This window comes from Phasianus colchicus, chromosome Z (assembly GCF_987193195.1).
Source record: "Phasianus colchicus chromosome Z, bPhaCol1.hap1.1, whole genome shotgun sequence".
NCBI classification, from domain to species: domain Eukaryota; kingdom Metazoa; phylum Chordata; class Aves; order Galliformes; family Phasianidae; genus Phasianus; species Phasianus colchicus.
This window is the reverse complement of record NC_143476.1, coordinates 70,135,875-70,158,910: the sequence shown is the minus strand read 5'-3', so window position 1 is coordinate 70,158,910 and position 23,036 is coordinate 70,135,875. Positions and strand designations below refer to the sequence as shown.

The 23,036-nt window shown below is 40.7% G+C and overlaps 2 long non-coding RNA genes across 3 annotated transcripts; both read right to left on the bottom strand.

Annotated features, from left to right (window-relative positions):
* Positions 1-2,201: 2,201 nt before the first annotated feature.
* Positions 2,202-4,081, bottom strand: LOC116239925 (uncharacterized). Of its 2 annotated transcripts, XR_016461983.1 has the most exons (5): positions 3,806-4,081; positions 3,310-3,390; positions 3,043-3,228; positions 2,879-2,920; positions 2,202-2,786 (listed from the first exon to the last, which is right to left on the bottom strand). It is a non-coding gene; the product is annotated as an uncharacterized LOC116239925 (long non-coding RNA). The 2 variants fall into 2 exon arrangements; XR_016461982.1 differs by having other exon boundaries at positions 2,202-2,920.
* Positions 4,082-18,224: 14,143 nt separating this feature from the next.
* On the bottom strand, positions 18,225-20,511 carry LOC116239915 (uncharacterized). The gene is made up of 2 exons (XR_004169182.2): positions 20,056-20,511; positions 18,225-18,387 (listed from the first exon to the last, which is right to left on the bottom strand). It is a non-coding gene; the product is annotated as an uncharacterized LOC116239915 (long non-coding RNA).
* Between the last annotated feature and the right edge of the window lie 2,525 nt (positions 20,512-23,036).

Sequence of the window (23,036 nt, the reverse complement as noted above, 5' to 3'; positions counted from 1 at the left end):
ATGAACTCCCCCCAGGAGGTTGCTAGTGGGAAAGTAGGACATATGAAAATATGTTTAGTTGCGCACATTCCTGTTTATTCTGCTGCCTAAAAAGCCCAGGGAAGAAGTGATGAGGGACATGCCAGCTACAACTATCCATCCCATCTCTCTGCTACTTAAGATGTAGTGCAAACACTCCCTAAACACTGTTCCATTACAAGCAATGGTGGTGACTGGTTTTCATGGCGATTTGGCAGATGTGACCCCCGAACACACTCCTGAAATCACAACTTACTTTGCAAGTGTTTGTAATTAGTGAAACTGTCTGCTGAACCACTGCCAGAAAACTTTTTCCTCTGCTTCCCCATCTCAGAATGAGCCAATCACTTCTTCCAGTCTCAGGGTAACTCTATCTCTCCCAGCGTCCTGACAGGCAGGTCAGGAGTATGAAGAACCTCTCTGAGAAGTGTAGCAATCATATCTCAGGTGGGGACAGACTGCTTATAGGCAGAATGACTACACTTCTTGATCAAAATGCCATCCAACACCAGGTTGGGTGTTGTAGTGATGTGCTATTTGAGACTCCACATAGGGAGGAAATAGAGAGGGAAGTGGTCTGTAACCAAATGAATCATATTTATGCACATGTTCACAAGACGTTGATGAACAGCCTTTGGTAAATGTTTGCAGGAGTATTTGTACCAAAAGTGTCCTTCTGTTTATTGTTTGAATTGTAAATTAATTACATTTCTATGAATATTAGATGATAATGCATGAATGTAAACAGACTATATGTGACATTTACCATCTAATCAGGAAGCTGACACAGTGTCTTGTTCTGAAATAAGAAGTGAATGTCAAATATTCCTTTTGCATTTCTTAGGAGACCCTTACCAGTTACATCTCTTTGCATGCATGTCTCATAGGTGAAACATAAATCTGACTTCAGATAACTTTCAAACAGAAATTAGACTACATTTTTAAAATAAGTTGTGTCTAGTTCAACTGTGAATAGTTTGCCTGCCTCTAATAATAACTGGCCAATGGAGATCAAATAACAAGTATCAGATTCAGTCATGAATCCAGTCTAAAAATAATACCCTTAAAACCTTTTGGGAGTAAACTCCAGTATAGTCAAAGAAATCAAAATTGTCTCTTAGGTAATCTGGGAGCAGAAAATAAGATAAAATATGCTGAATAAATTATTCATTGTGAGTTGTCCCCTTGACTCTAACTTTGACAAGATGCTTCTTAGAGAAGTCCATTTTAAAATAGACAGTGTAAAGTTACTTATGAGGTAAAAAATTGTCTTGGTAAGGCCCTTTTATCAAAGAAGTGCCCTGAATTATCTGCAGAGTCAAACTTATTTTCTATTTCATGGAACGAGTGTAAAGCAGTAGTGAAAAAAACCCTACATTTTGTTTGACTGCATATCTTTTTCACCTTTTAATCTCTCTCTTTTCCTTTCTCACTATCCACAGAATGCCCCCCACATTTTCAGTTCCAGATTTGGAACCAAAAGTCCAAGTCCAGTCTCTGATGCTCTTGTTTTCCTCTGCTCACACCAGTTTGCTGTTTGCTCTCCCTAACTGATTTATGTGTATTTCTTTCTGGCTTCTGGATACTATGCACTGGAGTATTTATATCTCTCAACTTTTCTCCTACAAGTTAAATTTTAGTTTGGGCTCATGAGCAAGAAGAATAAGCAATGTAATAATGTAACGCAGTACATTTTAAAATTACTGCTGCAATGTTTTAATACTATTTGAAAATTCATAATGTAGGCTTGCACAGGTTGAATACACATTGGAAAACACAATAAGGAACTGATATAGCATGTGCCTCATTAACAAATCTTTTATCTAGGTATGCCTTTATGCAGCTAGTGAGACTCAAGGCTATGGCAGAGGAGGTACCGTTGCTGTAGGCGGGGAGTGAGGGGCATGGCATGTGGCATGTTTGCTGCTGGGGTGAAAGGCATCCCATGCAGCTGCTTCATGGCTGTGGCATGCTACAAGCTGGTGTTGACATGGTCTGGCTTGCGGCATACCGCAGGGCAAGGGCAGGCATGTGAGAAGCTGCATCTCCGCTGCCCACAGTCTTCCCAGCCCCATCAGCTGCTGGCAGGCTGCCGGGGCGGATGGAAAGTTCAAGGGACATTTTCATGATCTTTCACCTACTTGTCTGCTAGAGCTTCAAGAGAATGGATACAGAAGACCATCAACACCATAAGAAAGTATTCAGCTTTATTAATATACGTGGCACTGAGCACAGTACTTCAGGGTAGTATCTTATGGTGGTACAGTAACCATTTCAGCCTTTATTAGATTGTGGACAAGTCCACAGACATCATTTTAACTAAACAGGAGCTTCTACAGCTGGGGAGTTCTGTGTTCTATGCTCAGAACCCAGGCCTACACACATTCCAGAAGGATGCAGAAAACTCTGCCATGAGAAAAAACAACATGGAAAGATTTCTTGATCAGCCACCAGTTATCTTCTGGTGCCACTCCCAGGAAGCAGGAGCTCATCTGCCTTCATCTTTTAAAGAACAGAAAGCAGCTTATTTTCTGCAATGTTCCTTTGTAGAGAAAAAGGGATGTAAGGTCTCTTGTATCATTAGAAACCCTTAAAAATGCAAGGCATTACACAGTATCATTACTGCATCTTCAGTGGGGACAAAGTTGGCACTCCTGTGCTTCCAGACTAGTACAAGACTGCCAGGAGGTGCGTTCTCCACAGGAGCTGCATCAAAACATGGTTTTATAGAACTGAAGAATCACTGAATCACCAAGGTTGGAAAAGACCTACAAGAACATCCAGTCAAATTGTCTGCCTATCACCAAAAGAGCTCATTAAAGAAGTGTCATATCACATCTAATTTCATCTCAGCCTTCACCTGTTTAACTTGCATTTCCAGAGCTCTTGTATGGACCTAGAACTGAAGGAGAACAAAAAACAAAGGTTGAAAACAAAGGCCTAGAAACTGCACTTTGCATGGAGAATGAGAGGAATTGTGTGGGTGACAAGGAGGTGGATATTGTGGGGTTGCAAAAAGCTTACGTTAGGAAAGACTGACAAGTGAAGAAATCTGCCACTTCTGAACCAGAGAACCAGTACATGCGAAGTTGTTAATGCCAAGCTTGCCCCAACATGTGTAGCATAGCAGATTTTCAGCTGCATCATCTGCTCCACTGTTGTGTTTTAGATGTTCCATTAATGCCAGGAAACGGGGACAAGTTACTGTACCTAGTAGAAACATTTCTTCCATGGGGTATGCGGTCCGGGACAAGACTGTATAACACCAAACATGTGCTGAGAAAGGTTTACCTGAGATGTGGTCCCCAGTCAGGGAAAGGCCAGACCAGCTTCTTTATAGTTGTTGTTTGAAGATTATAACTCTGGAAAATACTATGCAGACCAATAAAATAAAATAAAATAAAATAATTAGTAAATAAAAAAATGTGTAAAGGCACACTGGGGACAAGCATTGGCTGCCATGGGATGGAAGGGCAGGAGGGGCTGGAACTCTTCTCGTCATCCTCTTGTCAATGGTTTATAGAAGCAGGTTCAGCCTGGTTCCATGACTAATGGGGTAGGGGGACCCATGGACCCACACCTCTGGAAAAGGGAAGGAGGATAAAGGGAAAGTACAGGGAGATGGGTCTAAAAACAGAACAGCAGCAATGATCTGAGGAGGAAAGTTAGTTAACTAAATATGATATTGGAATGCAAGATAACACAATACAATACAATACAATACAATTGGAATTGAGGCTAATAAATCAAATAAAATGAGAGACTGTCCAAAAGCCGAAGGCCTTACTCTAATGCTGAAGGAGAGACAGCTAGGAAGCACACACACTGCAGAGATGAGCAGAAAAGGAAACAGGATGTCTGGTGACCTGCAAGTGGAAAGAGGAAACAGAACAGTAAAAAGTCCTCTGGGATATGTAGTTGTTCTCTTCTGAGACAGGTATGCCTGGAACTACCAACAGTCCCCAGAACTAGAGCATTAATGTTTTAACTCCCAGAGCACTACATGATGTTATGATGGAATAACAATAACAAAAGTCATAATACCGTTGACATTCCACCCCTTATTCTACATCACTACGTCATGCTTAATATATATATATATATACAAACGAACAATAATTAACTTGCATTAACATACACACACATATATATACACATATACATACATGGAATTACTGACTGCACTTCCCCAGCATCAAATTCCCCTGTGATACACATTGAACATCCTCATTTTTCTGCATTATGTACCAGGTGGACCCAGGTCCCTCAGCAAAAACAGTGCCATGGAGAGATTTGCCCTTTCCAGAAGCTGGTAAGACCCAAACCGCTTTTCCCAACATGCTCTTAACATGTTTGATGGGAACCTTATCTCCCTCTACAGTATGCAGGGAGCTGGATTGGGCAGGACCATCACGACTGATAGATCCTCAAGTATTGACCAATCAAATGTCGTCTGCCAAATGCCTCTCCCAGTGCTTAAATGTTCTGCCACCCATTATTTTCAACATATTTTTTTACAATCCGTTATGTCATTCAATTTTACCAGAAGCTGCATGAAAGGAAATTTGATAAATCCATTCAATGCCATGATCTTTAGCCAAAGTATTTATAAAAGAATTTTTGAAATGAGTCCCATTATCTGACTCAATTTTTTCTGGAGTGCAATGTCATCATAAGACTTGTTTCTTCAAACTTAATATGATGTTTTGGGTAGTAGCATGGGGTGCTGCATGTGTTTCTGGCAACCCAGTGGTTGCCTCCACCATGGTAAGCACATAATGCTTATCACTGCAGGTTCATGGCAAGGTGGTATAATCAACCTGCCACTCATCCCCTTATTTATATTCATGTTTAGCCAGATGTCAGCTAACACCCCCAGATCCTTTTCCTTCATATAGCTTTCTATGCACTCTGCCCTAAGCCGGTAGCATTGCTTACGGTTGTTATGGCTGAAGTTCAGGACCTGGCATTTGGTCCTGTTGAAGCTTGTACAGTTGGCCTCAGCCCGTCAATCCAGCCTATTCAGGTCCCTCTTGCTCTCAAGCATGTGAACGCTTCCTCCCAACTTGGTGTCATCTGCAAACATACTGAGAGTACACTCAGTCTCCTCATGCAGATCAGCAATAATGATGTTAAACAGGACTGGCCCCAACACCGACCTCTAGGGAACACCACTGGAGACTGGTCATCAGCTGGATTTAATTCACCAACACTCTCTGGGCCCAGTCATCTAGTCCTTGTTCTTCACCTGAGGGACCTAAGTACTCTTGGGATAACTGATCTGACTTAAAGACAAGAGGAAAGAAGACATTGACTACCTCAGCCTTTTTCTTACCCTTGATGCCAATATTCCCTGTTGCATTCAATAGAAGATGGAGATTCTCCTTGGCCCTCTAAAAATTTTATCTTATACAGTGGTGGCCAGAGTAAATTTTAGCTGGGTTCTGCCTCTCTTATTTTCTTTCTGGATATCTTAGCAGCATACTTGTGCTATTTTTGAGTTGCCTACCCCTTCTTTCAATAGTGGGGAACTCTGTATTTTTTTCTCAGACTCTGAGCAAAAGCTGCCTGTTCAGCCAGGCTGATCTTCCACATTGGCTCATCTCACAGCATGCAAGAATGGCCTGCTCATGTGCCTTTGAGATTTTCATCTTGAGGAATATCCAGCCTTCCTGGACCCCCTTGCCCTTCAATGAGGTCTTCCAAGGGACTCTCCCAATCAGTGTCCAAGGCAGACCAAAGTATACTCTCCAAGGTCCAAGGTAGTAGTCTTGAATCACAAGAATTGAAAACTCTATCATTTTGTGGTCATTCTGTCCAAGACAGCTTCCATCCACCATATCTCCCATCAGTCCTTCTCTGTTCATAAACAGCAGGTCTAGTAGGGCATCTCCCCTGGTAGGCTTTCTTTCCAGCTGTGTTAGTTTTGTATCCATATTTTTATTGTTCATATTCTTTATTTCTGCACCCCAATACAATACCCCAATGTTACAACTTGAAAAGCAGCAAAACATGGTGCCTCGACTATTTGCACAAAAGGACTATTTGAACAAAAGGACTTTCTCACTTGGAAATCCAGTGTAAATACTGCAAAAACTCACTCTAGTATATGCAGCTCCCTGGAACAGCCACTTACATACCACACTAATAGCCTAGGTGTCTTTCATCCAGTATATGCCCTTGCAAAGGGCACAAAGGTTACATGTACAGAGGAGACCAAAGTCAGTCTGTGGCTGCTGGGTGGCTTTCCAGAGGCCCAGACAGTGTTTTTGTGCTCCTGCAATCAGTCAGAAGGAATGCAGTGTCTGTTTTAATATTGATGTTGAGTTTCTTATGACTAGAAGGCAATATGGTTCAAGGAAATCGGTGTTCTCTCTTTTCCTTGTCCCTCCCCAAATCAAACATCTAGGGAGGGCATGTTGTGTCTTTCGGCAGAGCATAGACAGGGAGGCTCCTAGGCATTAAAAAAGAAATAAAATAAAGAAGAGATTAAAATGACAAAATAATATCCTTAGGTTCTTCATCTCTTCTCTCTTCCCCTCCCACATACTACTCCTCTATTAGATTTTCCAATAAGATCAGTTATTTTTTTGTCCCCTGCAGCCCAGATCTCCAGACACAACACTCAGCATTTCTGATGATCTCATAGCAGTCTCCACAGCAAATGATAATGGCCTCAGAATTCACCAATTTTTGCTAAAATCATTCCCTTGCTGTTTGGCATTTGGAGAGCTGAATTATGTTTTTAAAGCAGCACAAGGATAGCAGAAGTGCTCCTCTTTTCTCTTCGTCTTCCAGAGGAGAAGCTCCAGCATGAGAAGGGCAGAATCATCCCTTTTCCCAGTCCCAATTCACAGCATCCCCTCTCTGCTGCAAGCAGGGAATACAAAGCGCTAGCAGCAAATTGACATTGGGCAGCCTTCTACATCTTCATGGGTGGCCCCAGCACAGACTAAAAGCTTTGCCCCAAAGCTCCCTTTCCAAATACATACGCATCTATACAATTCATATACAGGCCTTTAAGTTTTCAGCTGAGTTCGTTCTCAGAGCATTAGCCACATATTCCCAACTGCTGTTAGTATTTAAAAAGATCTGACCAAGGCAAGTGGTCCTTAAATAGGGATGCATTTTCATTATTTTTCATTATTTTTAACAACACAGAAATAAATCAGGAACCTGTTGTCTTTGAAATCTGCAGGAATGCTGGTATGCATCCAGGATGGGGACAGGCTAACCGTGCACGTTCCTCCTTCCCACTGTCAGTCTGCGACAAATTCACCCCTTCAGAAAATGAAGCTTTGTTCATTGTATCTCAGGCTCCAAATACTTCATTTACTCAGACAAGAGAGCAATACATTGAGAAGCTCTGAACTGCGTCAGCTTAGTTACTGTTTTTATTAATTAGTAAAATAATTTTTTTATGTCCCAAGATGTGTATTATTCAATCAATGTCAAACAAAACTGCCAGAGAAACTCTTCCAACTCATTGACACATTAATTACACCTTTTCAGACTGCAACATTTTAGATTGAATTTTTTCAATCTAAAAACTGAAGTTTTTTCAAAATTAAAATTTTTGAAAGCCTTGTTTATTTTATTAGAATATTAGGGATCTTGGGTTTGACCCGCAGAATTTCTGCCTCATCTTTTATCAGCCACAGGCAGTGAAGTATTGAATAAAGAAAGAATGATCACAGATTGGGACACCATGCTTGGGAAACCAAGTCCCTAAATATCTTAGAGTGCGAACAGGACAATCACAGTTTTTTCATTCATTGAGAAAGACAAGAAACTGAATCTTGCTTGTCTCAAAGTACATTTATATTTGTTTCCACAGAAATTAACATCGAAGAAAATAGTTTCTTCTGTACAAAACGTGAATTTGAAATTAAACATATAATCATTTTTGTGATCTATCTGAATGTTTAAAAGTCAACAGGAAGTGAAAATTCATCTTCTTGTCCTACAGGAGAAGGCTGGTGGTGCCTTAGCCTCAGCTCCGGCCAGCTGTACTCTGCTGTCCCTGTGGAAAGCACCTGCATTTTCCCCCATGCTTCACTCAGTATATAGAATGAAATTTAATTTTATTTTCCAGATGAATTTGCTTTTTTTTTTTCTTTTTTGCTTTTTTTTTTTCTTTTTTTGTCAGATCAAGTGTACTGATTTCTAAAGATGGGAAAAATTTTACATTAAATGTGTGTTCGTAACATGACATAGAAGAGAGGTGATTTGGGCACAGGATTTCATCCAGGAGCAGTAACTTTATATTCAAGATCATAAAGCAGAAGAAAGTAGAGAATGAACACTTGAAAAAAATATTCAGTTGATACTATAGCAAACTTTGTCCCTTAGGTCAGATAAAAATGGGTTACAACACAGTCTGCACATAACACTGGGCATCGTTAGGCATTAGCAGGAGGATGTGATACAATATATAGAAGATTGACATTTCACATTTCTGTGATGCTATGAAACTCTTCTCTGGAACAATTTAATAAGCCAGAATTAATATTGCACATTCCCATGAAGATGCAAGAACATTTTCTTTACTAAGTCTGCCTGGAAGAGAAATGTTCCCTCTGAACAAATCACATGAGATAGTAAAATTAGAAAATTAAGCTGTAATGTTTTCAAAGTTTAAAAAGTTAAACAACTTTTTAAGATTTTTTGCCATATGTCAAGAATGTATGAGGTTGTTTCTCAAAATAACTTGCCTGCATGCTTTGTAACACATGCAGGAATTTCCCTTCTCCTCCTCCTATTCACTTCACTGCTAAATTCAAGCCCTGATGAGCACAATCTGTACAGGACAGGGATATTATGTTAATAAGGAAGACACTTCTATTGTGCATTTAAAAATATGTCTGTTTGAAAGACATTTAAATGAATCTATTGGATTTACAAATTACTTTGATGTGTTTATTCCCTCCTTGTATTATTGTATTTGTAGGTGTTTTTAGGCAAATATTTTTTGCAATGTGTAAGGTAAAGTCATGCTGCAGATAGTATCATTCATCTGATTATTTTAAGGAACCTTTTAAAAATCTTACATCACATTCAAAAGTTAGTTTTTTAAGTTCCATTGAGAACTGAAGCAAGATAGCTGCAGTCTGTCAGAAAACGAGAATATTTCTTTTAGTACTGTGTTTTACAGTTTTGGGCATCTTAATACAGAAGGGACATTGAGGTGCTAAAGCAGTTCCAAAGAAGGGCAGCAAGGCTTCTGAAGGGCTTGAAGAATATGCCCTATGAGGCGAGACTGAAGGAACCGGGGCTGTTTAGTCTGGGGAAAAGGAAGCTGAAGGGAGACCTTATTGCTCTCTTCCAGTATCTGAAAGGTGATTGCAGAGAGCGTGGGGCTGTTCTTTTCTCATTGGTGACAGGTGACAAACAAAGGAAAAGGCCTCAAGTTGTGCCAGGGTAAGTTTAGGCTGGAGATCACGAAAAACTTCTTTACAGAAAGGTTGTTAAGCACTGGAATAGGCTCCCCAGGGAGATGGTTGAGTCACCATCCCTGGATGTGTTTAAAAACCGTTTGGATGTGGTGCTCAGGGGCATGATTTAGCAGAGGGCTGTTAGAGTTAGAGCAGTATGGTTAGGTTGTGGTTGGACACGGTGATCTTTGAGGTCTTTTCCAGCCTGACCAATTCTATGGTTCTATGATTCTATGACTATTAACACCTAGCAGTCCCTCTAACTTACAGCTTTTCATTTTAGACTTATGGACATTTACAACAATCTCTATCTTATTAGTGAATCCTGAATTTCTCCTAAGCTAGAGCAAGAAATACTGCTAGACAGCATATATCATATAGTTTCAGACACCACCTATTAACTCTGAAGTAATTGTCCTCCTCTGCATTTGCCTGAGGTCTTCCATGATCGTTTTTACAGTAACAAGTTTTTGCCTGTGTGGAGGGTTTCCTTTATCTACACCAACTCCTGCACTTGATTCTTCTTTAATAATTTTTTCCAACGTCATATGTCATCAGTAGTCTTTGTCTCAAAAAACATCTTTTCCTCCTAGCTGGTGTCTTGCATAGCAGTGGCTGTATTTTTAATCACATAAGTATTACTGAAGTAGTCTCAACATTTAATTGTTTTAACTTCCCTGTCTGTATCTATAATGAGTACTGGGTTTTGAAATACATGGTTATTTCATATGGTCATACGTATCTTCCCTCAGATGTCATTGCTTGTCTGCACTCTGGTACTTCAGGTACATGAAACTTTTTTAACTTTACTTCCTTATAAATATCACTGCCTCTTTTAATGAGTGACCTCAGTCACCTCCATGGTGGCAGCAGAGCCACACTTTCTGTCTGGCTCTGCTACAGGGAAGGTCACCAGACCACAAGCAGCACCAGGGACTGGTGGCCACCCCAGAAATTTCAAGTGTCTGCTTTGACATCAAACGCTAAACTCAGGTCACCTTCATGGCCCATTTTTTGAGCCATGCTGTGCATTTAAAAGGTAAGGGCACAATAGTCAGTGCATTCCCTGAGTGTTGTGTTCTCTGCTTCGAGGACTAGTGGTAAAACTACCGCTATTATCAATATTGATTGACTGCCTTGATACAGATACCCACTTAAGATCAGCTGCTGTGTGTACATAAACTGTCACAGGACACCAGACAAAAATGTCAGTCTGTATCAACCTGGGCTGGCTGGTAACCAGTAAACTAAATGTAGAAAATTGCACGTCCTGAAAACTCAGCCCAACTGGTATCTAGGTGCTCAAAATAGCACCTCAATGCGCTGGTTGTTTAAAAATAGACTGTCTCACTTGGATGTCAGACTGGGCAGGAGGACTTACACCAATTAACTTTGGCACGTCTTAAAAAAAATCACATGCAACTTTAGATAGAAATTGAGAAGAAGAAAAGATTTAAAAAATCCATGACAGAGCTGCTGATCTTGCAGCCCTGCCACACTCTTTGCTGTTCACAGGCCAGAAGACATGTCAGAAGTTTTTTCTGCATTTCACATTGATAAAAACACCAAAATTATAATTTGCTATATCATTTCACCACACACTTTACTTTTCAAAATTAATTGCTAAAATATAGGGTATTACACGAATGTTTCATTCACTGTAGAATAATCACTCTTCATAGAAATGCAGAGAAAAAAATTCCTTCTATTCAGCAAGACATGGGCAGATTTATTCAAAATGGTGGCTGGTTGCACGTGGCTGACACAAGATGGGAACTTCAACTTCCTGTCAAAGCTAGGGGGGATTTTCAGGATGGCGAGGGTTAACCAGGGAGTGTCAAGATAAGAAAGAGACAGATATTCAGAGGTGGCAGATGAGAGGAGATAAGCACCAGCTTGTTTTAAATGTAAGCAACCAGCACATACAAATTGGAAATGAAATTGCTGTTCTTATGCTAACTGCCTGGCATGGATGGCTTCATGGCTTCACCGATATTGTTGTTCACCTTGTGAAAGCAAAACATTTTAAACTCTGTTTTTAGAGGCAGGTTTCAAAAAGTATTCAATCACAAACTCAGCATCTCACTGGCTTTGAATTCATTACAGTAAAGGAAAGAAAACAAAAAGTTAACTTTCTTTTAAATTCTCAAACCCAGCAAAATACAGTGACCAATACCTAAACCCTTCATAGCTAAAAAGGCAGTACTGGAAACATTTTCACAAATTCTAATGAGATTTCTTACACCTCCCTGCACAACTCGAACTAAGATCTCTGCTCGTAAGGAAAAAGACACACTCTGTGCAGTATCCCTCTATGCATTTTTTAAGACCATGTACTGGAAAAGCTTCCTGTACTGTGACACCAGATCCACTGAACTCCATGTACCTATGATAATGACAGAAAGCATGATAACCTTCCCCACGAAGCTGCCTTTGTGGTGGGCACAGGAGACAAGGTGTTTGTGCAGATGCCAGAAGTCTGAATTCTGGGACACCGGTGGAGCAGTGATTCCAAGGTAGTGACGGGGCACAGAGAGTATTTGCCAAGTCTCCTCCCTCTTGGCCACCAGACAGGAGTCTGAGCCGTTACTGCTCCAAGCTGTACATGGCTGCCACCCAGCCAACATGCTCCTGTTGCCTGGTGTGTTCCTGGAAAGGAGATAGAGAGCTGCAGTGGTATGCAGCCAGACCTGAGAATTCTGAATGTAGCACATGTGCAAAGCTGTAGTGGAGGCATGGAGCCTTAAACAACCCACTGGCCGCGGCGCTCTGGCTTTTGCTGACGAGCTGGAGCCTGCTGTGCCTTCACACAGCTCTGTGATGCACTGCACTACAAAGCAGTGAGAATCAGCCTCCATGCCAGGGTGGCTTGCCCTCTGAAATTCTAGAAAATCTGCATATTTATGGGGCTGTTATGAAAGGCAGACCAAATGAGCAAAATGATCAAGAAGAAAGACATGCAATACTTGAAGAAATGCATAGTTCAGAAAATAAACAAACAAAAAAAAAGTCAGAAGAATATAACCAGACATAAAAGTTCCTGCTCAGATTTGCAAGTATCAGACATTTAACCAAGTGCATGGATGGCAAAAAGCAGGAATATTGGAATGTACTGCATCTGTGCTGTGCAGAAGTGTTGATGGCAACACTTGGGTCTACCTGTTCATTCCCTGAGCTGCTGTTGCGATTTCAACTTCTAAACTGCAAGGCTGTAGATGTTTGAATTTAACTCAGAGGAGGACTGTCAGAATCATGTCATATTTCTGAGTATAAGTATGACAGCCTGCACAATTCACGTCAGAATTTTCTTTTTCTGTACAGTAATCACTAACGGGAACATAAAAACCTCCTACAGTTTTTGTGCATGTTTAGTCTCTGAGCAGCAGGAAGACGTTGATGAGTGATGAATAGAAGGCCCTTCTTTATGGCTCTAAAACTCTGTTGGTGTACTTGTACTTTGAATTATGGGACAGCATATCTCTGGTGATAACCTGCAGTTAGTGAAGTTGCACAAGAGATGTGAGGTAAATGTAAGAAGCTGGGCAGGAGCTAGATGTAAGCATTTTCCATGCTACAAGTTCATTAGCACAGGCAAAAGCTTGAAATCAAATTATTGCAGCTTGATTTTTTTCCCCACCTAAAATTATCAGTCGCTAAAAAATAAATTTGAGTGTATTTGTTCAGGACCAGATGGGTTCAGTCATCTTTAGAATTAGGGTTGTTGGTGCAGATGGAGTCAAGGTCATCTAAAAGAATCCAGCCTGAAGGGTACAAAAGTCCCTACAAAAACTGAATCTCCAAGGGAAAGAAGGTTTGCTTCTGCACTCAGGCTGAACTATGGAAAGAAATATGGTAGGTTTTTGGACAGGGATATTTCTCAACTTCTACTGCAAGAAAAGAGAACATAAAGATTCTGCTTGACTAGCAAAGTTTTACTGATTCCCAGCAGATGGGTAAAGAAATGAAAGGAAAATGATACAGATGGAGGCTTGTCTCCTTTGTGTTGTAGCTGGAAAGTTGGGTTTTAGTGGCCCATGCATTGCAACCTAAAGGGAGATTGTCAGAAGTCTCCAAACTGGAAAAGAAAGATAAATCAAATCTCTGCATCTAATCATTTTTCCTTATCAGTCTTGTCTGTGACTGAGATGACATTTTGAATATGACATAATACATTCTGCCCTTGTTGTAAGACTCTCTCTTATAATAGACTTTGATATGAATCCACTCTATCATGCTTTCCCTTGTCATTAAAACACATGAAACCCCATGTTATAATAACATCATCCACCAAATTTCAAATTAACCTGGAGGTACTGCTGTACAGAACTATATGCTATTATTATGCTAACTATTATTTTCATGTTTTTTCCAGATCACAGACATAATGTGACTCTGGTCTCTGGATATTTAACTAAACAATCAAACAAAAAACACAAGAAGCAGATTTCCATTTTACTTTCAATGGTTTTACTTTACTTAATTTTTTATGCCTGCTGTTTTCACACAGTTCCAAAAGCCTAAAATACAACTCACAAAAACACTGAGATTGAATGGCAGCAACTTATAGTCCTTATAATTTACAATTCTCAGTCACTCCAGTCTGGCTTGTGCCACCTTTACCTGTGTCCCACACATCAGTAACCCAGCCTGAACACATGCATCCAACTCCAACCCCACAAGGAAGTATCAGTGCTCCACCTTCACTATGTCTTCACTCCATTTTGAAAACGGAACTCTTTGCAGCATCTCCCACCTGCGTGCTTCTCATTCAGCCTCTAATTCAAAAGTACCAATCCTGAAGTCCAGTGTTATACTCACTTTCATAGTTAGCCCAAATAATGCCAGGATGCAAATGAGAAACCTGAATGAGGTGCAGGAGAAATTAAAAATGTTGTTGGGCTGACTAAGTATTTTTCAAATGTCATCTTTAAAGAAGTTCAGCCTTTGTTATGGGAAGGAAAGAAACTGTGTGTCCCAAAATACCCTGCGCCTGAGAAGAAAAACAAAATTTTTAAGTGTCACAGAGAAATCTGATTTCTTTAGTCTTGTGCTTTCTTCATGGGGAAAAGCAGAGAAATATCTTGTTGCTTCTCTATTTCCCTCTCCTTTCTGCACACTCAAAAAGGTGAGGGGAACAGAGTGGAGTTTCAGGGAATGCATAGTCTTTCTTTAAGGTTGACATCTGCTTGTAAAATGTTTGCCTTGTGCCACCAAGTTCAGCACAGGTGAATGAAGCAAGATGGGGAAGAAGCACCATCAGTCTCCTTGCAGTCTCCAAGGGTTTATTTCTTGTCCTATTCCATGCCACCGGATGGGACATAGTTGCAGTGGTCTTACTGCACAACCAAATACAAACTGTGTCACATACTGAAAGCTCTCGTGTTCCACTTAGATTGCCCTCCCAGCCTGTATTTTAGGGGGAGGATATCATCCATATAAGGGCTGAGATCTCTTTTTAGTTCTTTTTGCAACATTGCACAACAGGCTCTTGAAACAAATCCGGCAGATAAGGCATTGCCACCCTTCAGAAGTGCATCTGCAATGTATGACCCAGCTGATCTTACCCAGGGGCTTGGAGGCACCAGAAAATTCACCCCATGTGAAGGAGAGCACCTTTCCTCCTTGCCTTGGGTTACCAAACCACTCCCGTAGACAGGCAGAGCAGTCCCATTTTTTTCTGCCCATACATCTTTCTCCTCTGGGTACAATATTCAATTACAGGACTGATGTAATAATGCAGTGTTAGTTCCAGCACCAAGTATGCTGAGTGGGACATCTAAACTCCCTCAGATGTGATAGGTCTGAAGAAGGGTAAATGGAAATGTAGGGCTGGAGGGGGCAGGCGGGAGCTGGGGCCCACACATACTGCAGACAAAGCAGCTTACAGGCATGTGGTGAGCTGGAGGCAGCACCACCATCAGCCAGTTACATGGCTGTGCTGTGTGGGGCCATGCATCTGATGATGAGTTGCGCCTTTTGCTGATCACCCTGCTCAGGATGAGGTGCTCCTCAGCTTAGCATCTCCAAGACATACTCCTGTCTACTCCAAAGTTTTTGGTGGCTGATCAGATCAAACACCCAACAGTGCTGTAACTCCTTGAAATTGTACAGGCAAGTAACGGAAGGCAAAACTGGAAAGCCCTGTTGTATTTTCTTCACTGTCTAGCTGAGGAAGGGAGGTTCTTGTGCAGAAAACTATCTCCAGCTGGCTGCAGCCTGGTGGGCATTGTATCTGGTCAGCACCACCCACGTTCCTCCACCACAAAAATGAAGGTAGACAGTAAGCACTAAAGAGGAATTGGCACCGCTAAGCTAGTTTGAAATATGTTGCAAATATTTCATGAAGTGTCTAAGGTGAGATTTATGGTCAGCATTCATTCAAAAGTATGTATAACAATTCATCCAGTGTCATACATTAGAAACTAGCTCTCCTTTTTAAAGGAAATTGCTCTGCTTTCACTCAAAATCTCTGCACTTCTTATGATCACACAGTATCTCATAAACAACTAATTCCAATGTGAGTTCTGTATGCTGCATATGATGTATTAAACCTAGTTTCACAGTACTTTATGATATAAAAAATAGTTACTATCTGTTTGGCTGGGTTTTTTTTAATTTTTCTTGGGGATTTTTCACATCTTGATGGGGCTAAGACTTCACATATGTGTATGCTTATGGAGTTTGCATGCATATAAAATCATATCAGGATCTAAAATGTTTTGGAATGTTTAGAAAAGACCTAAAATCTTGATGGTTCACATTCAGATCTACATAATTTTCTTTTTTACTTAGAGGTCATGTTCTAGTTCAATCCTAATCATAATCAATCAACATAAGCCCCAGATAAGGATTGCCTGACAGATGGATATTAGAAGAAAGCTCTTCTTCATGCATGTTTAAAAAACTCAACCATTAATCTTGCCATGAAATCTCAGTTAAATTATTGTGGAATATTACATCAAAGTTATCCACCGATCAGCAATGTGACTTATTTTCTGACAAGTACAACTTTGTCATTTTTATCTGATGGTCATCACGTCTTCACACAAAAATAGCTTCCTTTTTTTCATTCTCTCCCTTTTTTACCAGACATGACTACAGTGCAGATCTGTATTCTTGGCATTCTCATTCAATTTGATGAGTTTTAGGAAAGTCGAATTGTTGGTTTGTCCCCAGAAGCAAAACAAACACTGCCCTTAATTGATAACAACACAATTTAACTGCCCTATAAACAGTCATTTTAACTCCATGATATGTGGCTGTTGCTTCAACATTTAAGCAATGGAAATGACATCATTATCAGACAACTCAAGATGATGAAAAATGACTGACATTAGGGAACACTCTGAACCCAAGAATTCTTCAGCTATCAGTCATCACCATGATAATGTATTTTCTTCTATCTGCAAGTATAGACCTATGATGAGGATGAACTTGCAAGGGAAAGAAATACACTTTGCAGAGGATGTTTGTATAATTAAGCAGCAGCAAAAACACCCCAGAGATTCTGCATTTCTGTGGAGAATCTCTGCAGAGAGGCCCACAAAAGCCTGTATGCTGAGATTTCAGCCACACAAGAAATGTAATAATGTCCAAGGAATGTTGTCTTAGAGATGCTCTGTAGCTGTCAAAATAGAAACTTGTGGTGATTCCTTTGTAGCATGAAATTTGCTATTTTATGCCCAGATTTCCCAGTAAGTCGTTTGCCTGCTGTAAGCAGCATTGTGCAGTGTGCAGCATTGTACAGCAGTAGTACATGCTCTGCAGTGTCTGCTATTCCAAGGACAGCACCAAAACCTACAGAGCATAGAGTGCTCCCAAAAGCAGTAGCTGCACAGGAGCTTGCACAAATTGTGCTGAGATCACACACAGAGTCTCTGCCTCCCAAGCGAGCTCCCATGTAGTAGGAAGCGAAGTAATGAAAGAAGGTGATTTCAAGCTGAATGTGGAGACTGACTGAAGCAGAAGATCCTGCATGAGTTTTGGGTTAGGATGGGTGATTTCTGATTAGTGAGAGCTACTCAATTACAGGAAGCAACACCCTGAGAAAGTAAAACTTGACTAAAGCCACCATACCACCTGTGCTGAGCGCTTGTAGCTTCCCAGCTGTTTAGATGGACAGAGGAATATCCAGGTCAGAAATAGCCAGGCAATGCAGGAAGCCTTGGAGAGACAGCACATTCCTGAGAGTTTTAAAGCAAAGGCTATGTTGGTAAGAAAGAATTGGGACTTCAGAAAATTCTGGGTAACTTGATTTTCTGTACTGATAAGAAGAATTTTAACTATTGAGTATGTCACAGCAAGGAAGAGCAAGGGGCCTTGGCATCCACTAGAGCAGCAATGCACTGGCAGGTCTCTGTTGCCCTGTCCCTTACCAGAGACTTCTTCTACATCAGTGCATTGTCAGCTCTCCTTCCTCTGATAACTGCATGAATGCACAATTAATTCCCTGAAGCATGCCCAGCTATGACATGTAGCCTCCTGTACACGCCAGGAATATCTGAGCATCCTGTAAGCAATCCTGTAAGCAATCCTGTAAGCAACAGGAAGGCACGTCTGTTCTTTTAGCCATTCTGGGTAACAAATTAAAATATAAAGCTCCACAGTGTCTGGTTGTTGCATGTTGTTTTCTTTTACTGTTCTAATGGATTGAATGGTACAGATCACAAACACCAGATCAAGCATCATTTTTCCAAAATCCCCAGCCTCAAGAATCTTATCACATCTTCCTATGTTTTATGTTCATCAACTCTCTCCATCAAAAGCAGGATATTACAGGAAAAGTGCATTTCTTATTTGGGTTTTGCTTTGTTTTGCCCTTTTTAAATGGAAAGAAGACTCTTCTTTAGTTATTCCACAGTTGTTTGTGAAGGGGTACGGTGAAAACTGGACAATGAAATCCCAGGTCTCATGGAAGTCCATCATTGCAGGAGTTCTGGAAATAATTTTTCAAGGTGAGAAGGTTCTTAAACTCAAAACAGTTTTCTATCAGTACAAAAAGAAGAGAGAAGCACTTCTTTACAAATACTAAGTTAAATATGTCTCCTTTTTCTTCTGTTCAAATGTAAAATAATTACAGAAAGACTTAGGAAATCACTATGCCAGAATGAAAGGTTTCCACTGACGTGATCTATGACCTTTCAAGACCTTTCAAACAATGATGTTGATACATAATGTAAATTTTATAACTCATTCAATTCTCACTCTACCAAAATAAAAAAAAAAAAAAAAAAAAAAAGAGGAAAGAAAGAAAAGGAAGAAATTTTGAAATAGTTTTTTTCTTTTACTGTTCTAATGGATTGAATGGTACAGATCACAAACACCAGATCAAGCATCATTTTTCCAAAATCCCCAGCCTCAAGAATCTTATCACATCTTCCTATGTTTTATGTTCATCAACTCTCTCCATCAAAAGCAGGAAATTACAGGAAAAGTGCATTTCTTATTTGGGTTTTGCTTTGTTTTGCCCTTTTTAAGAACACGTCAAGAATGCTTTTTATTCCCGTGTTTACTAAAAGCTTGAAAATATGACTCATAGAGGCTCAAAAGCTGGCAATTAAATAAAAGGAAACACAGTTTTACAGCTCCATTATCCCAAAGTCAGTGCTGATCTTGGTGGTACAGGAGGGGGAGGCTGACGCATGTGTTTTCATGCTGAGGCTCAAGTGTAGCAATGCTTCACAGCCCAGGGCATGGGCCACATGTGTCCTGTGATCCTCACTGAGGTTCAGCTCTGAGTTTTGAGCTCCCAAAGGGTAGAAGGGGCCACAGCACTTTCTGAACATACTCTGATTTCCATGCTGTATTTTTGTATGCTATAAACATCAGCAAAAATTCTGTCCTATGCTCAGCATGAGAAAGATTTCTTGCAGCAGTCTTTACACACTGAGCTTTCTAGCCAAATATAGGTACTGACATTCATCTAACTCTCATTACTACCATGCTTAATGATCCTGCAATCCCACTATTGTAGTGTGAAGGCATTTCAAAGGGAGCCTGAGATGGGCTCAGCCGCATGCCCAGAAAGGAGTACTGTGGGACTTCTGGATATTGCTTGCTGCTTCCTTTGGCTGGAAGGAGTCACAGCCAGTTCTGGCTTCTCTGCCCGTAACTCAGCTCCTAACTGTGATGTAGCAGGGAGGGAAGATGGGAGGACTGGCTGTTTGCAAGCCCAGGGAAGTGTTGTCAAGAGGCTTGATTCAGGATCAGTGCTGGGGCAGAACTGTCACCTTTGTAGGTGAGCTGAGGAATCCACTGACCATTATGATCCTCAGTGAAGACAAGTGAAATCTGTACTGTAACATGGACTAGCATTCAGGAACAATTTACTACTGAGCAGTGGATGATCTAAATGCTGCCATTGCTTTCTTGATCCATGACATGCCTTAACATTGCCTTTGGAAGTCTAACTCTAGGAAATATTTTCAGGTAAGATTTTAAAGAGCACTGTCTCCTGGAGGAAAGGGCTCTTTCTGATAGTGCCTTTGGCATGTCTGTCCCTGTGCTTTGTCTGCCAGAGACAGGAGACCTCATCCCTGCCCCCCCAGACATGGCTTTGGGCAGCAGAATGCACTCACAAGAGAAACCCCAGGTAGCAGCTCACCTCACTGCTGTAGTGGCAATTATTCCTCAATTTGATGCTGAGTAGTGTTTGAAATTTCACCAAGATACATCTTGCTGATCCATCAGCTCCACTTATGGCACTGTGGTAGGGGAGCTCACAGAGCCCCAGGTAGCTTGCATGCCCCACATTGTGAGCTCATAGACAAATGTGCCAGCTGCAGCTGTCCAGTGACAAGGGAGAAGACTCCACTTCCGCCTCACCACCACATCTGGCTGGATGATGATGTCATTCTTCTCTCCTATTCATTTTTTCTGGGGTTGTTTTGTTTGTTTGTTTGTTGGCTTTTTTGGTCCCAGGTAGGTGACCAGAAAGAGTGTCAGCAAGCAGTAAATGTGGTGCATGTCACCCAGATATTCCATTTACCAGGGCATTGCAAAACAGCAATGTTGGTCCACATGAATCCAGAGAGCTTTGGGCTCGCATTCAAACCTGACATTTCCCTAACATCTAAGAGCTCATATCAATAAGATATTGGCAGACACACTCTTCTTCAACTCATTAACCATAAGGAGTTTTTAACTCATTTCCTGAAGCTGTAATTTACATTGCATTAACAAGGAGAGATGAAATATGTAGGTATGCATAGAGTTAAACAGGTCTCAGGATTTAATAGGTTTCAACAAGGAATCACTATTGAAGAAGAGAGGATATTAATACATTCTGGTATATAAGCACGCACGAAGACGATGGAAATAGGGAATTCTGTGAAGGGAAATACAAAAACCATTGACTGGACCACTGACCACAATTGGATTATGACAATATCCACTAAGTAAAGAAGATCCACAACTCTCTGTTAAAAAGACCACAATTTCCTTCTCCGATTTATTTTCAGACCTACTATTCCTAATAGCAACAATAATTCCTGTCCACAAGAGTAATGCCAGCTAATAGGTTTTGTGGCTGGTCTATTCTGAAAGATAATAAGAATGACAATATTTTGAATTTGCCACATCCTGTCATTATTCAGAGGGAGCAAGGATCCCTTAACTATCAAAGCTATTTCAAGTGGAAGTGAGGGAAATAAAAACACAATGTAGATTTCTCCAGTGGCAGTCAGAGAGAAAAGATTCAAAGCTGAAAATTCATTGCACATTCTTTAGATGAGTCACAGAAATCCAAAATAACCACAAAATTATATGAAAGCTTTTTTAAAAAAAGAACAAATTCATCTCTAGGAAACAATCTCAGGGAAATTATTCCAGGAAATAATTTGTTCACTATACATTCAGCATTGCGTGTCACATGGTTTAATTATAGGAATGCAGGCAACATAGGAATTAGATGGTCTTTTCAAGCCTGTGAGGAGTGTGAACAAAGAATATAATTACACATCGAGCCCGGTGATTAACCAATTACTAGTTAAAGCAGATTTAGACTTTAAATTAATTTGGCTCTGAATTCTGGGGATTTGGAGGCTAAGATAAACAGTGTTTGAAGATTAATTATCCTTGTTTAAGATGAAGGAACTAATTTCAATTTTGTTAGCATGTCGAAAGACTCTGGCTGCTGCATGGGAGAGGGTAGACTGCAAATCTATTGAACGGATTGATTAAAGTGAATTCTGAAGCTCCTAATCACTCTAATCCTCACAGAGAGTGGTGATATTACGGACTATAATGTGGAAGGCCAAATTAATGTTTAAATGAAAAACAGACCAACATTTACCTAGAGGAGAGAGAGCACTGTTTCCAAAGGACTGAGAAAGTCCTACCAAAAAGTCACATAGGCAGTAGAGAGGAGACACTGGAGCACAGCTCTTTGTGCATCTTTGTCCAAAGATTAATAACAGGAAAAGAAAGGCACTGTTGTGGTACCTGTCATTTTTCCTGTGTAGTGTCAGTAACAATTCACAGTATCATGATAGAATTTCACAGGAGTTGTAACACTGTAGTACTGCCAAAAGTTCAGCTATGGAATTCTGTAAAGCAAAAACTTCTCGTTTTGATTGCTATTCCAGAGTGTGTGTAAGTTTCAGCATGGCTAGCAAGGTATTCTACTGCCTGAAGTCCTATGGTGTGCAGGACAGTGTTCACACCGTGTTCTTTCTAAGTCCCCCAAGCCAGTTTCTCCCTGGCCATTGTTGTCTCCTCCATGAACTGCCCCTGAGCTGCAACTATCAGGAGTCAACCTTTGGTTTCATGCCAGCAGCACAGAATTATAGAATCAGGGAATATCCCAAGTTGGACGGGCTATCAAATCCAATTCCTGGCTCCTAGTTCCTCCACCTTGGAAGAGAAGGATTTCCCCAGCAAAGCCTTGTCTAAATGCTGAATGCTTTATGTATATGTGATTAAATGCAATCAACAAATTCCTTGAGCATCTTTCAGGAAGCTCCTGCAGAGCACAGTTCTACCACTGCCTGCTGAGTACCAACTTCATCTCAAAATGAAGTATTGCCTAGCGCAGTTCAGTGTTGAACATTCCTTAGCATATTTCCACCAAAGTCAGCATAAGGCATTGCAGTTCACAAGAACGAGCAGAAGGGCCACATTCTGTTTTTAAAACTAAAAGCCATAGATTTGGAACTATGTTACATGTTGAATTGCAGAGAAAGACAGCCTACAACTCAGACAGGACAGTAATATAGATGTAAGGTTGTAGACAGTGGTGAAATAGATGAAAAGTTACAGCTTGCCTGCAGAAAAAAAAAGCAGGTCCAATGGGGTTTCCAGAGTTCAGAGAAGAGCAGCAGATCTTGCAGCATCTGAAACTGCATGGAAAGGAGCAAAAAGCATCTGCATCTTGCACAGACTAGCTTCCAGCTTGTGTTTAGTATGACTTGTATGCTCCTGTCTTGAGCCAGCAAGTGGCCATGCAGCAACCTGAGCTGGGAAAGGAGCTGCAAACCCTGGGCATCAGCATTGAAGCTGACATTGCTGCCCTTAAGCAGAGTGCAATATTTCTCTTGTCTCATTTTCTCAATGGTACTGGTCATGGAAATAGTAGATAAGGTTTTA